Here is a 13,216-nt window from a genome sequence, read left to right as displayed (position 1 = left end):
GACCACTCATCTGTAACAAGACTCTCAGATAGTTCACTTGTTGGTCTGAAAACTCTTTGAGGTGATTTATAAAGTATGCAATGTGAATGGACAATATTGTCATACATCAAAATTAAATCCATTTTTATAGTAAAGCAGAAGCATGTGAGAACTGGTTGTTGATGAGAATTTCTCTGAGCCATAACTAATCGAACGATTTGTTTCTCTGCGTTATACACCTCCAATGACTTTAAAAGTGCTGGATTCTACATTACACTAGACACTGTTAAGGCCCTAAATCTCAGAGAATTAACAAATCTTGTTAATAGTTAACATTTTGTAGTTACTGAAATATACAGCAAAGTGTGAAATGTCCAAAATTTGGATTTCTGCCTTAGACTCACATTAGTACACTAAAGTACTTACTAGTATTGTGCCCCTTTGGTAGACTCTGCTGTCCCTAGGAATGCCATATTGACCCAAACCAATGAGCCCACCATGGACAGGGCAGGGCAAACTGGCAGCATGGTCAATACAATTATAAGCCTCATAACGACATTTTGGTCAATGACAGACTGCATATGCAATTGTGGCCCCATAAAATTATAATGGAGCTGAAAACTTTCTATTGCCTAGTGATGTCATAGCAGCCAGGAAGTCATAGCAACACAAAGCATTGCTCACATGTTTGTGGTGACACTGGTGTAAATAAAACTACTGTGCTGACAGTCCTATAAAAGTGCAGCATTTACAATCACGTATAGTCCTTAATACTTGATAATGATAATAAACAAATATGTTACTAATTTGTGTATTTACTATACTATAATTTTATTGTTATTTTAGAGTGTACTTCCTTTTTAAAAATGTTTGCTATAAAACAGAAGTCGTGCTTTGCCAACAGCAGCCCATATAGCTTGTGTTTACCGCACCTATTGATTGCATCATTTTCTCTTGTGCTTGATTTAATCTCATGCTGTTTTGTGCAGTAACATGCTGTACAGGCTTGCAGCCTAGGAGCAATAGTCCAGGCCATATGGCCGGGTGTGTAGTAGGCTGTACCTTCTAGGTCTGTGTACGTGCGCTCTCTGCGGTTCACTCAATGACAAAATCACTTAATGACACATTTCTCAGAATGTATTCCTGTAGTTAAGTGGTGCATGACCGTATTTGTTAGGTAGGAATGCCTGCAAAAATACTATATATCCAAAGGAGGAGAAAAGAAAAAGAAAACAGAAGCTGGATTTTAGGGAAAATCAGACAGAAAACTGGATTATAATAAAACAACCTGGATCTAGGGAACTAAAGTTTGAAAGAGGGAGAAGAAAGTGGATATTTGTGACTCAGGCCAAGAGAAGCTGTAAGATGCGCAGGAACCTAAGCAGCTCATTTACAAGAGCCTGATGCAGGAAGAAATTAATGTAAGCCAAATTATTCAGTACTGTCCCACTTAGAGCTAGTACAAAGAGTAGGTGATAAGCAAAACAAATTCCCAGGGAGGGTAAGCAGGCTTATGCGTTAGGCTAGAGGAGCATGGAGTTTGGATCTCCTAAGTCATAAAAGAATGATCATCTTCACCATTGTTGTATTCTGACGATTGGACACTAAGAACCACTCCTACTAGAGTCTCATAAAGGTCACACATTTCATACGGAAATGTGAACATACGGAAATTCATATGGGAAGAACAATTGTTCCCCACAGCAGTTACAGGACAAGGAAGGGCTCCCAGTAAACAAGCCTAAGTTAGAGGTGTCAGGCAGAACCTTGCCCCTTTTTTTCAGCTGAGAACCACCAAAGAGGAGTAGCAGATGTAAGAAGTTAGGGCTCAGCCTTACCCTATAAAATAAAACCTGAAAGCTACATCTAATTTAGCCAGTCCTAAATTCCCCACTAAAATATCTATCATGACCCAGAAAATGGAAAATGATGTTTCCTATTATCTGAGCTTGATTAACATAATACTGTAGTATACAATGACTAATCCTTAGGCTATTGTTTTGGGATTGAAAATCTTAGTTAATGGACCACTAATAGTATTTCATCTAAAAATACAGCAAGCTAGTGAGAAAGAAAGTGAAGAGAAAGACCCCTATTGCTGCCCCAATCTGTCTTTTGTCATCAGTTTAGGAACCCCCTAAAGGCAAGGCAGCTGACTTCCGCATGTCTCCCACTTCTGAGGCCTCCCTGTGCTCTCCTGCACCCCTACCTCCACTCCCACTCCCATTCACATCTCTGTTGGTCCATTCTCTGACAGTAAATACCAGGGGGAAATGATGAGGAGGAAATAAGGAAAAATCAGCCATTAAACCATTGCATTTTTGTACGTATATCCTCTGTAATTATTGTTTTACTTTTTTTTTAACACCTATCTTGTGTTAATAGTGGCGTCCACCCATCCTGTTCTTTTGCCTTTCTCTTCTCTGTATCTCTATTTTCCTATGTATTCGCAACAACAACAACCAAAAAAGCAAACACACACGGAAGGGGCAGTTTTGATGGAGACAAAGGAACAGTGCCTTCAAATGTAAAGTTCCCTTGCAAGGGACAAAACTAGAAACTGTCATCAGTATGCACTGAGAATTGTTCAGGGGAGAAAATCCTATTTCAATCTTATGTAACTAAGCTATATAAAAACCTGATAGATTCTGAAAATTGGCTAGGCTCTGTAATGACCATCCTGTTACACATACCTTTTGGTTTCTCCAACTCCTTTCCTGTGTAAATGTCCCATCATTAGAATGTTTTTAAAAAAATTTAACAATGAATCCTTAAAATGTTATGAAGAAAAGGAGAAAAAAATCACACTGAAAACCCAAAAGGGAAATAGGAAAATATTATAAGAGAATTGACTAGCCATCTCAGTAGAGCATATGAAGGTGTGGTTATTATGAAACAGAATCAGAAAGTCAAAGAAAAGAACCATCATCCTTTAGGGAAAATGCCAAGAAGAAAAGGATAACGGAGGGGATAATGAAACTTTAAATTGCAGTAGCTAAATTAAATCCACAGAGGCAGCAGAAAAGAACAGATATGGCACTGAAAATAGTATCAGTAGTGTAGAACATAAAACATGATGAGCTCTTCTCAAGTGCTAAATATAGGTGAAAAACGTTTAAAATGGTGAGAGATGTTAGATGGGCAGGACACAGAGTTAGAAACTACCAAATGATTTTAAGTGTTCTTGGGGAAGAACAATTAGTGCAAAAGTTTGCAGAAGAAAACAAACAAACAAAAATAGTGAAAATTTACGCAGTTTTTCTTTTATATGCTAAAATAAGGCTAATCATTCACTTCTCTGCAGAAGCCCATTGAATAACATCTGCTGATTTTTGAGAGGTAAAGGCTGTGACCCTACTTTATTATATATGGTCAGGTTATGAATTTTTTATGAATGAAGGCAATGGAAACTACATACTTAAATATGCAGAAGCTCAGAAAATGTCACCCACAAAACTTTCTTAGAAAATCTACTTGAAGATATATATGCCATCCAACTGAGAAAATAATTTAAGGATTATTTTATAATGTAATATAAATTAATATCATATAAATCTAAATTATAATATAAAATTCACATGATATAACATATTGTGTTTCCCCGAAAATAAGACCTAGCTGGACAATCAGATCTAATGCGTTTTTTGGAGCAAAAATTAATATAAGACCCAGTACTATATTATATTATATTTATTATATTATATTATGTTATAATAATTATATTTTATATTATATTTATTATATTATATGAGACTCAGTCCTATATTATATTAAAATAAGACCTGGTCTTATGTTAATTTTTACTCCAAAAGATGCATTAGAGCTGACTATCTGGCTAGGTCTTATTTTCGTGGAAACACGGTAATATAAGTTAAGAATATAAGAACAGGACATTGTCTTGCAAAAGGACTTAAAATGTTTTTTTCTTGGTTGGGTGGATAGCTTGGACAGATTTGTATTCTAAAGTTCTTTTTTTCAGCCTCTTTTAACCCTAGTCTTATTCAGATCCCAGAAAGTATTTAACTTCCCTCAACCTCCTTCCCAACCCCACACTTTCTTGAACTCATTTGTTTTTCACATTTTTATTCCATCTACTCTAATCCCTACCACCATTATTTCTGGCCTGTGACACAACAGTCTACTGATGACTTTTCTGCTATGGCCCTACTTCCTCAAAATCCAGGGCTCCCTTATAGATTCCCACAATTTGATTGAAAATGTTATAAAATGCAGATTTCCAGTAGGAGCTTTCTGGAGACAGTCTTGTTATTTAACCTCTTTAGAACTATACTAGAATTATGTGTTGGGAAGGGAAGAGGAAGAGGTTCAGCTTACAAAGTCCTCAGTATAGCACCTTGCTTCTGAAAATTTTACTGAATTACTCCACAATCATCATGCATAGGGGATTTAGCATTGGAAAACAGACCAATTATTTGATCTAGGATACTTGAAAGATGGGGAAATGGGGACTGGTTTATTATGGAGTTATTATAATGGAAGGAAAGGGAGAGTGACATGTTGAGGACAGCTCAGAGTTCCTAAATACATAGAAGGAGTGTGTGTGAGAGTGTGTGTGCGTGTGTATGTGTCTGTGTGTGTGTGTGTGTGTGTGTGTGTGTGTTTGTGTCTTTGCCTGTGTTTATAATACTTCAGGCTTTGCAATCCTTCAAATTGGGTTGCATGCAGACAAGTTATGTAGGTCTTGCCAAACTACAACCTATAAAATTTTTATAGTTTGTTTTAGTGTTGCCACATATTTTGTTTATGTTGAGAATTTTCTTCAGCTTTTGTACTACTACAAAGTTCTGCTATGCTCAGTTTACATTGAAATATGTTAGTTATTAGATAAAATGATTATACCCGTAGCCTTGAAGCTCCATGACAACTACAAACACGGTATTAAATCACGGTGTGCATACATATATGTTTAGATGGGATGCTCTGGTGGCCGTATAACGTTTGGCTTTGTCAAAAAGGTATACATGTCTACACTATAAAATGGTGTTTGAAAACCTATAATGGTACAAAAAATTTTAAAGAAATGAAATATTTCAGGGAAAATGAACCTCATGGTCAATAAAACTCCCCAGGAAAACATTAGTTTGATTTATATCATGTATTTTTATCTTTTTTCTTTCTTCATTTCTTTCCTATACATATTTTTCTTTAGTGAACCCAGGGTTGGGGAAAGAGAGAAACTCTGTGGCATAGTGTTGGTAGTTTAGAAGAAAAGATAAGAATATTTTACAACAATTAACTTGAAGGTTTTCTTAGGTTTTATAATATATATATATTATATATGTATGTATATATACACACACACACACACACACACACACACACACACACACACACACACATATATATTTGTGTTTATCATGCAGAGAAACAATCTTGTAAATAAAATATAAAAAATCTGAACCAAAATACTTTAGTAGGGAAAATGTGATAGAGTTTGGGACACATAAACTTTAAATAAAAGTTTTATTACCACTTCTTTGATAGAATATACACACTTTGTCTTAGATATTCGTATTTGTAAATGTTGTGCATATACCAAATTTGTGGCGATAAAATACTTGATATTAATGAAGACAGACACTTTTGTTGAATACTATATAGTTCAAATATTGTTTTCTATATTTTAGAACTGTATTGTAGAACTATAATAAACGTGTCTATATATCAATCTATTTCTTTTTTTTAAATTTATTGAGGTGACAATTGTTAGTGAAATTACATAGATTTCAGGTGTACAATTCTGTATTACATCATCTATAAATCCCATTGTGTGTTCACCACTCAGAGTCAGTTCTCCTTCCATCACCATATATTTGATCCCCTTTACCCTCATCTCCCTCCCCCCACCTCCCTTACCGTCTGGTAACCAGTAAACTATTGTCTGTGTCTATGAGTTTTTGTTTCTCATTTGTTTGTTCTTGAACATAGTGTATTCTTACCTAAGAAAAAGACGGTCAGTAAGATATTTTGAAATCCCAAGTTGAAAATCTAGTGTCTGTCCCGAGATCTATGTTTCAGAAACATCTTTTACATGTTTGCTTTAATAGTATCATATGTTGTTAACTTGCTTTTCTAACCACTATATCTACTTTGAGAAAAATGCAGAAGATACTTAATTTTCTGACCTTGTACCTTAAAGCATTTCGTGACTTTCATTAAAAAAATGGGTTCACTTTATTTCAAACTGATAATACCACAAGAGTGCCTTTTAAAAAATGTTAAAAGTATGTATTAATAATTATAAACTAAAAGAGTAGAATATATTCAGGTAAATTCTATTTCAAAAACATCCTCATTACACAAAAAAAGACATACAGTAGGATTTTACAATATTGTGACCCAGCCGGTCTATTTAATATGTTTTGACATTCTGAAATATAGTTTATGTTCTGTTTTCAAATTATTTATTACCAGACAAGATTTCCCTGTCCCATGGGCTACAAGGCAAGTAGGACCTTGTGTCTACCTACTTCTCCAGCCTCATTTTCTGCCTTGTTTTATTTTGGCATGGCTGAAACACATGCTTTTTGAGATCTCTATCAGCAATCCCATACTTAGATAAAATAAAGGCTCACTGAAAATCTTTACTGACCTTAAAGACACCTTGATTAGTGGGGAAAAATAATAAGGAGCCAGCTATTCTATTTAGGTATTCTATATATCAAATAAACCTCAAACTGATGAATCTCATAGATGTTTTTATAATGTTGTGTCTCTTCCACTTTATTTCTCTTTGTGTTTCTTTCTCTATCTCTCTTGCTTGCTCTATCTGACAAAAATCTTAAGTCCTAGAGATCCAAAAGGATACATAAAAAGATCACATCAGGACTCCACTGTTGATTCATACCTGATTGGTGTTATTTCTTCTGTTCATTTTTCTTCCTACAATGTTGATGCACAGTTGGAGGACTGCATGGAATGCTATTTATCATGGAAAGCGCATTTGCCCTACCAACTCCTAGTATTGAGGGCAGATGCTGTGTGCCATTCAGTCCATCATTATGGATTCTTGGTCTCATTTAATGAGAGGTCCTGTCGAGCGCTTAGTTTCACCAAGCTGGTGATAGAAATATGTGTTTGATTTTGCTGTTTGGGTATTACAATATCCCTACAGGAACAAATAAGGCAAAACTCATCCAGAAACACATTTTTTTTCCTATTGTGCCAAGATTCTTGTTTAAAATGAATTGACTAAGGGAGAGTGTGTTGTAATGCTAAAATCACAGGACTGGAATTGTTCTTGACCTGTGTTCAGAAACGGTATTTGCCACTTGATATATACTGATAATTTTGTTTAAATTATGTAATCTCTCAATTTCCATATATATATTTACTTTTTTAGGTAATAACATTATCATTTGTCCTGCAGGGCTATTATAGTATTTAAATGAACAATCAGAAGACTCTAACATGACTATAGGGTTTTGTCTTGAGGGGTAAGTGTGTGTATATGTGTGTGTGTGAGTGTGTGTGTGTGTGTGTGTGTGTGTGTGTGTGTGTATAAGTGCAACTCTGGGTTTGGAACCTGGCTCCCCCAACTCCACTTAATACCTATGTGACATGGCACAATTTAACTGTTTTAATCTTCCGTTTCCTCAGCTATAAAGAAGGGATTAAATAATACATGCATATGGTTATTGTGAGCTAATGATGGAAACAGCTGGTGCATACATACCTGGTACCTTTTATATGTGGAAACCTCTCTTACCATTTATGTAAAGAATCATGTAAACAGGAGACTCAACATATCACAGCTGTTATTGTTGTTGTTGTTCATCTTAGCTGAACATTGACAGTGTTTCTGACAGAAAGGTCCATAATTCATTTTAACCTCCTTTAGCTTACTAACCTAGCACACCTCATAAGTATGCAATCCTACTATATGGTCCCACAAATTCTAGGCAGCCAGAAAAGCAGACTAGGCATGTCTTCTCCCACAAGGTGTTTGGAGCTGAGAGTGATTTGGAAATGATAGGCTTCAGATTAGTTAGGGCCTTCTGAGCCAAACTTGTCAATTATCTTTTCCTGTTGTTGTATTCTCCTAGACTCTCATAATACATGGCATGTAAGAAGCACTCAGTAATATAATCCTTTTCCTAAGAACAACTGGAATTGTGAGTAGAGAATGGCATGATTACGTTTAGAAAAAGGGAGGCAAGTGCAGCGAGATAAAACAATTTAGGAGATACTGTGGTTGCCTAGGCAAATGATGATGGTGGCTTAGCCCAGGGTGGTGGTGGTGGTGGGAAATAGAGAAACGTACATACATTTGAGATTTTTTTAAGGAGCTTAAATCAACAGGACTTGGGGATGGATTACATCTGGAAGTAAAGTGCTCCGGATGACAAGCATTCTGACGTGCATAAGTGAGTAGATAAGTGTCATTAATTGATACATGAAATAGTAGGAAAGTCTCAGGTTTAGAAGACAAAGGAGCCCTCTTTGACTTTTAGTGGCACCATCTAGGTCTGTGTTATCCAGTACATTAGCTACTTGCCCCATGTGACTATTTAGACTTAGCTTAAAATTTGTTCAAATTCAATGAAATTAAAAATTTAGTTCCTCAGTCACCTAAGTCACATTTTAAGTGCTCAATAGCTACTGGCTAGTAGCCATCATATTAAATAGCACGACTCCAGAACATTTCCATCAGTACAGAGAGCTCTTTGGACAGCACTGATCTAGGATAACCATCAGGGGCATCTATAAATTGGAAAAAAAAAAAGAGATATAGTAACATACAACTGTCCTTTCTCCCTGCCCATTGGAATTTTATATGGAGAATGAGAAGGTTGACATCCAACTTTCCAGTTTACCCTTATAGGCAAAAGATAGAAGAGTTTTTGTTTTTTTTCTTCCCAAGTGGATATTATCAACATATATGTTCTGTGCTGTGATTTCTAGTGGGAGTGAGACTGTGTTATATTTCCAATGGTTAGTCCATCTAGTGTAGTAGTTTAAAGCATGACACCAAAGACAAACCCCTTAGGCTTAATCCCAACTCTGTTACTCTGTTACTATCTGGGTGCTCTTGGATAAATTATTGTCTTCTCTGAGTTTCAGTTTCATAATTTGAAAATAAGGATGACAATAATAACGATAGCTACTTCAGTGGTCTATTGTACATAGTGAATGATTGAATGTATTCAAAGTTCTTACTACAGTGCCGGACATAAGTCAGCATGATACGCCTGCATTCACATTCGTTAAGTGACTGGATAATAAATAAGAATTTTGTTTTGTTGTTTGACATTCCAGCAGTTATGATAGCCAAGACTGTCTGGTAAGTGTATACTAGAGCCAAATATTTGAACCAGCTCTCTGTTGACCTTGATGAAAGGTACATTCAGATGACTCCTTCAGGTCAGATTCTGGTCTTGTCCTCCTATTCAAGCATACTACCTTATCTTTGAAGAAACTATACTCATCAGGAATTAAAATTAAAAAAAAAGAGAATAAGATTTGTAGTCACATCACCTGAATGTGAGTCTAGATTCTGCTACTTACTAGCTAGCAATATAGCATTTAACAAGTCACCCTACTTCTCAATTATATTCTTCTCACTTGCCCAGAGTAATGTTATTCAGTAGAACTTTCCATAATGATGGAAATCTTCTAAACTGCACTGTCTAATATAAGAGCTTCGTGGCTATTGTGTACTTGAAATGTGCCTGGTGCGACGGAATTTTTAATTTTGCTTGGTCCAGCTCTGAACAATTATCTCTGAGGATAGTTTTGCAAATAAAAAAGAGATACATTCTATGCAAAAGTAACCTTGATCACCTGGAAAGTCTTATGCTGACCACCAGAGAGCCCTATGGCCAAGCATTTGGGGTGCCTCCTGAATTCCATCTATTTATGAAGTATAACTTGGTGACATTCTCACTACAGGTCCAGGGGTGGGAATTGGAAGAGAAAATGCCCAGAAATGTTTGCAATTTCTAAAAGTATGGACAGGAATAATGAAAAGGAATGAATGTGCTCGCACACTTTGTTGCTTCACCAGCCTTTCGTCAGTGGTTAGTAATCATGGCGACCTAGAATGAAAAGGCAGGTGATCAACAAATGTGGATTTAGGAGAAACTTCATATAACATGCCACCCTTTTAAACATAAGTGGAACACTGAGCTTCACGATTTAAAAAGATAGATGTTGTCCATATTTGATAACTTGAAAACAAACTCCGAAGGATAAATAACACATTATTTAGAAGTAAATAAACACCAAATCACCTTTATCAGGAAAAGCAAATAGACACTTAGGATGGAATAAGACCTGCTTATGATTCCTCATTTTTTTTTCTAATGCAGATACCTAAAATTAAAGTATAGAATTTGGCTGTTTGTCAGATGCAAACAGATTCTGTGATTGCAACTAAATCCTGTACATACTGTTCTCCAATTCTTAGTCTTAGCATACAACTTGAAACCTCCTTAAGTGTATTGTACTACAAAATTCACTTATTTGAATGTCAAGTGAAAATCAGAGTGAATTACTACTCAGAATATCCAGTCATTTTTCAGTGAAATTGTGGCTCGTGGATTGCAACATTAAGCACATTGTCATTTTCAAAAATGCATTTTTTTAATAAAAAAAGGCTGTGATTTATGGATGTCATTTTTATTCCTGTATGGGTTAAAGCACAGACAGTTTCAATGGTGGGTTGAAAAATACTACGAGATCTGACATCAAGTCGAACTTTGTTCAGTTTTATGGTGTCACCCAATCACTTTACAAAATTGAAGCCACCCAGAAGTCATTTATGTAGTCTATTCTTCATTGACTATTTAGTTTGGTTTTGTTTTTTTTTCCCTAATGGGTACTTTTTTATGACTTCTTTTGGGTTTGACTGAAGGTCTAATTTTGCATAATGAATGAAAGCAGCTTGGCTATTAAACTTTCCATCCATGTATACCCATGTGAAGTTTTAGATTGTGATAGCTACCAAAAGGTTCTATTTAAAGTGTATAGTTACTTTTATTCTACAAAATGGTATTGTACAGCTTATCGGGGGAAAATATTTCTATTTAATTAGATAATAACAATTTCAAATAACATTTTAATGTCTTTATTACTCTTATCGTATCCTTTGGTATCTAAGCTTTCATCAGACTAGTTGGTCTTACAAAATTCTTGTGAAAGAATTAACTATTATTCTCAGGCATTCTTTATTACAATAATTTTAATAATTTCAGGAATTCTTGAATTTACAGACCCAAGTTTTTAAAGTTTACCATTCTGAGCTCAGACTTATATTAAAATAGGTGCTCAGATGTGGAACTTTGGCCTTAGAACTAGAGAAATTTCTTGTTCATGTCCTTTAGACAAGCCAAGCATCTCTATAGTCATTTTTCTTTTGAAAAAAAGTCTATGGAGTATTTGTAAACTGTGGTGAGAGGGATGAAAAGCCATGAAAGCGTCTACATGATCTTCTAGATGTTTTCGTCTCAATCCACCTCCAAAATTCTTTTGCACCAAGCAAGAGAAATTTTTGTGTTGGAATTGCTGCTTATAGTTGCATATTAGTCAGGGTTCCCCAGAGAAACAGAACCAGTAAGATGTAATTGTGTGTGTGTGTGTGTGTTTAGAGAGAGAGGGAGAGAGAGACAGAGAGAGAGAGAGAGAGAGAGAGAGAGAGAGAGAGAGAGAGAGAGAGAGAGAGAGAAATTATGCTGGCTGACAAGTTCTAAGATCTTCAAGGTGAGCTGGCAAGCTGGAGACCCATGAGAGCTGATGCTATGGTCCTAGTCCAAAGGCAAGCAGATTTGAGACCCAGGAAACGCCAATGTTTCAGTTCGAGTCCGAAGGCAGGAAAAAATCCAATGTCTGAGTTCAAAGTCAGTACGGCAGGTTGACAGACGGAATTCTCTATTACTCGAGAGAGGGTCAGCATTTTTGCTCTATTCAGGCTTTCAACTGTTTGGATGAGGCCCACCCAAAGAAAGGAGGTCAATCTGCTTTACTCAGCCTACCAATTCAAATGTTGATCTTACCTAGAAACACCCTCATAGAAATCTACAATAACATTTGACCAAATGTCTGAACACCTTGTGGTCAAGTTGACACATAAAATCAACCATCACAGTAAGTAATTTCATGTGAAGATATATTTTCATATCTTTCTCTATCCCAAAAAAATACTTGACCAATCCAGGGTTACATACCTACATTATACAAGATTAGAGGACTCACCAATGGCTCCTTTATCTATTGTATCTGTCCATTTTAACTAGCGCAGAGCTCAGCATTCTATTTTGGGTTTAGTCTATATTCTGACTCTATGTTAAATTTCAGGAAAATCTCCACATAATAATCTCCAAGAAAATCTTTCATTCATTCAGTCAGCAGCCTATATTGAAAACTCCCCATCAACTAAGGACTGTGGTAGGACAAAAATGTGAATAACACAAATCTCTGCCTCTCACAGGCTCAGAGCAAATTTTTTCCATGTTGGAATTCCCCCCTGGAATACATCATCAGTAGACTTTAAAACTATGTTTTAAATAGAAGCTTTAAACAGAAGCTAAACTTTCTCTCTTTTTTGCTATATTCTATTTTGGTAGTTTTAAGCCTAGTTTTATTTTATTTTCAGCAGAAACTTTTTTTCTTTTTTTAATGAACAGAACTGTAATGGAATTCCAATATTAATCAAAGAGATTCAGTTGGAGCTGGTGGGTCTGGTGGGTGTCTAATGTAAGAAAAAAGGCCCAATGCCTATCCATTACTAGACTTCTCTTTTGCACAACACCCTCCCTTGTCCCTCTAGCCACAACACCCCCAAGGTGTAAGGAATACAGTTAAAAAAAAAAATTTATCTATTTAATATTCTTGCTAATGTCTTATGTAATATATGTAAAAATTTTAAAGCAGGTTTGCCTATTTATTTTCCAGTTTCCCTATGATCCATTTTGTGTTCAATTATTTCTCTTCATTCTTCACACAGCATTTTTTGTTTCTTGTGATTTTTTTTTTAAATCTCATTTTCTCTGTATGTTATTCCATAGTCTGTGTTTCCAACTTGTCATATACTTAGTAGTGTGTTTTGTGTTATGGAAGGTTCAGAGGATCCTAATGACCTCCAATAATTTATAATTTTACTGAAGAGAAAAACATCTAGTTTTGAAATAGTTAAACAAGGTAAGACAAAACAAATCACATAGACTAAAAATATGCCATAAAATTACTTCATCAAGTGTTAGTAAGAATGTCCTACTTA

The 13,216-nt window shown here is 35.5% G+C and overlaps 1 protein-coding gene across 5 annotated transcripts in view; it reads left to right on the top strand.

Annotated features, from left to right (window-relative positions):
* The window catches only part of INPP4B (inositol polyphosphate-4-phosphatase type II B), a 574,953-nt gene that overhangs the window by 425,508 nt on the left and 136,229 nt on the right, over positions 1 to 13,216 (top strand). The window lies entirely within an intron of this gene.

Source organism: Rhinolophus hipposideros (genome assembly GCF_964194185.1).
Source record: "Rhinolophus hipposideros genome assembly, chromosome: 16".
NCBI classification, from domain to species: Eukaryota; Metazoa; Chordata; class Mammalia; order Chiroptera; family Rhinolophidae; genus Rhinolophus; species Rhinolophus hipposideros.
Note: the sequence above shows the minus strand (reverse complement) of the source record. Positions and strands in the feature narration are given on the sequence as shown.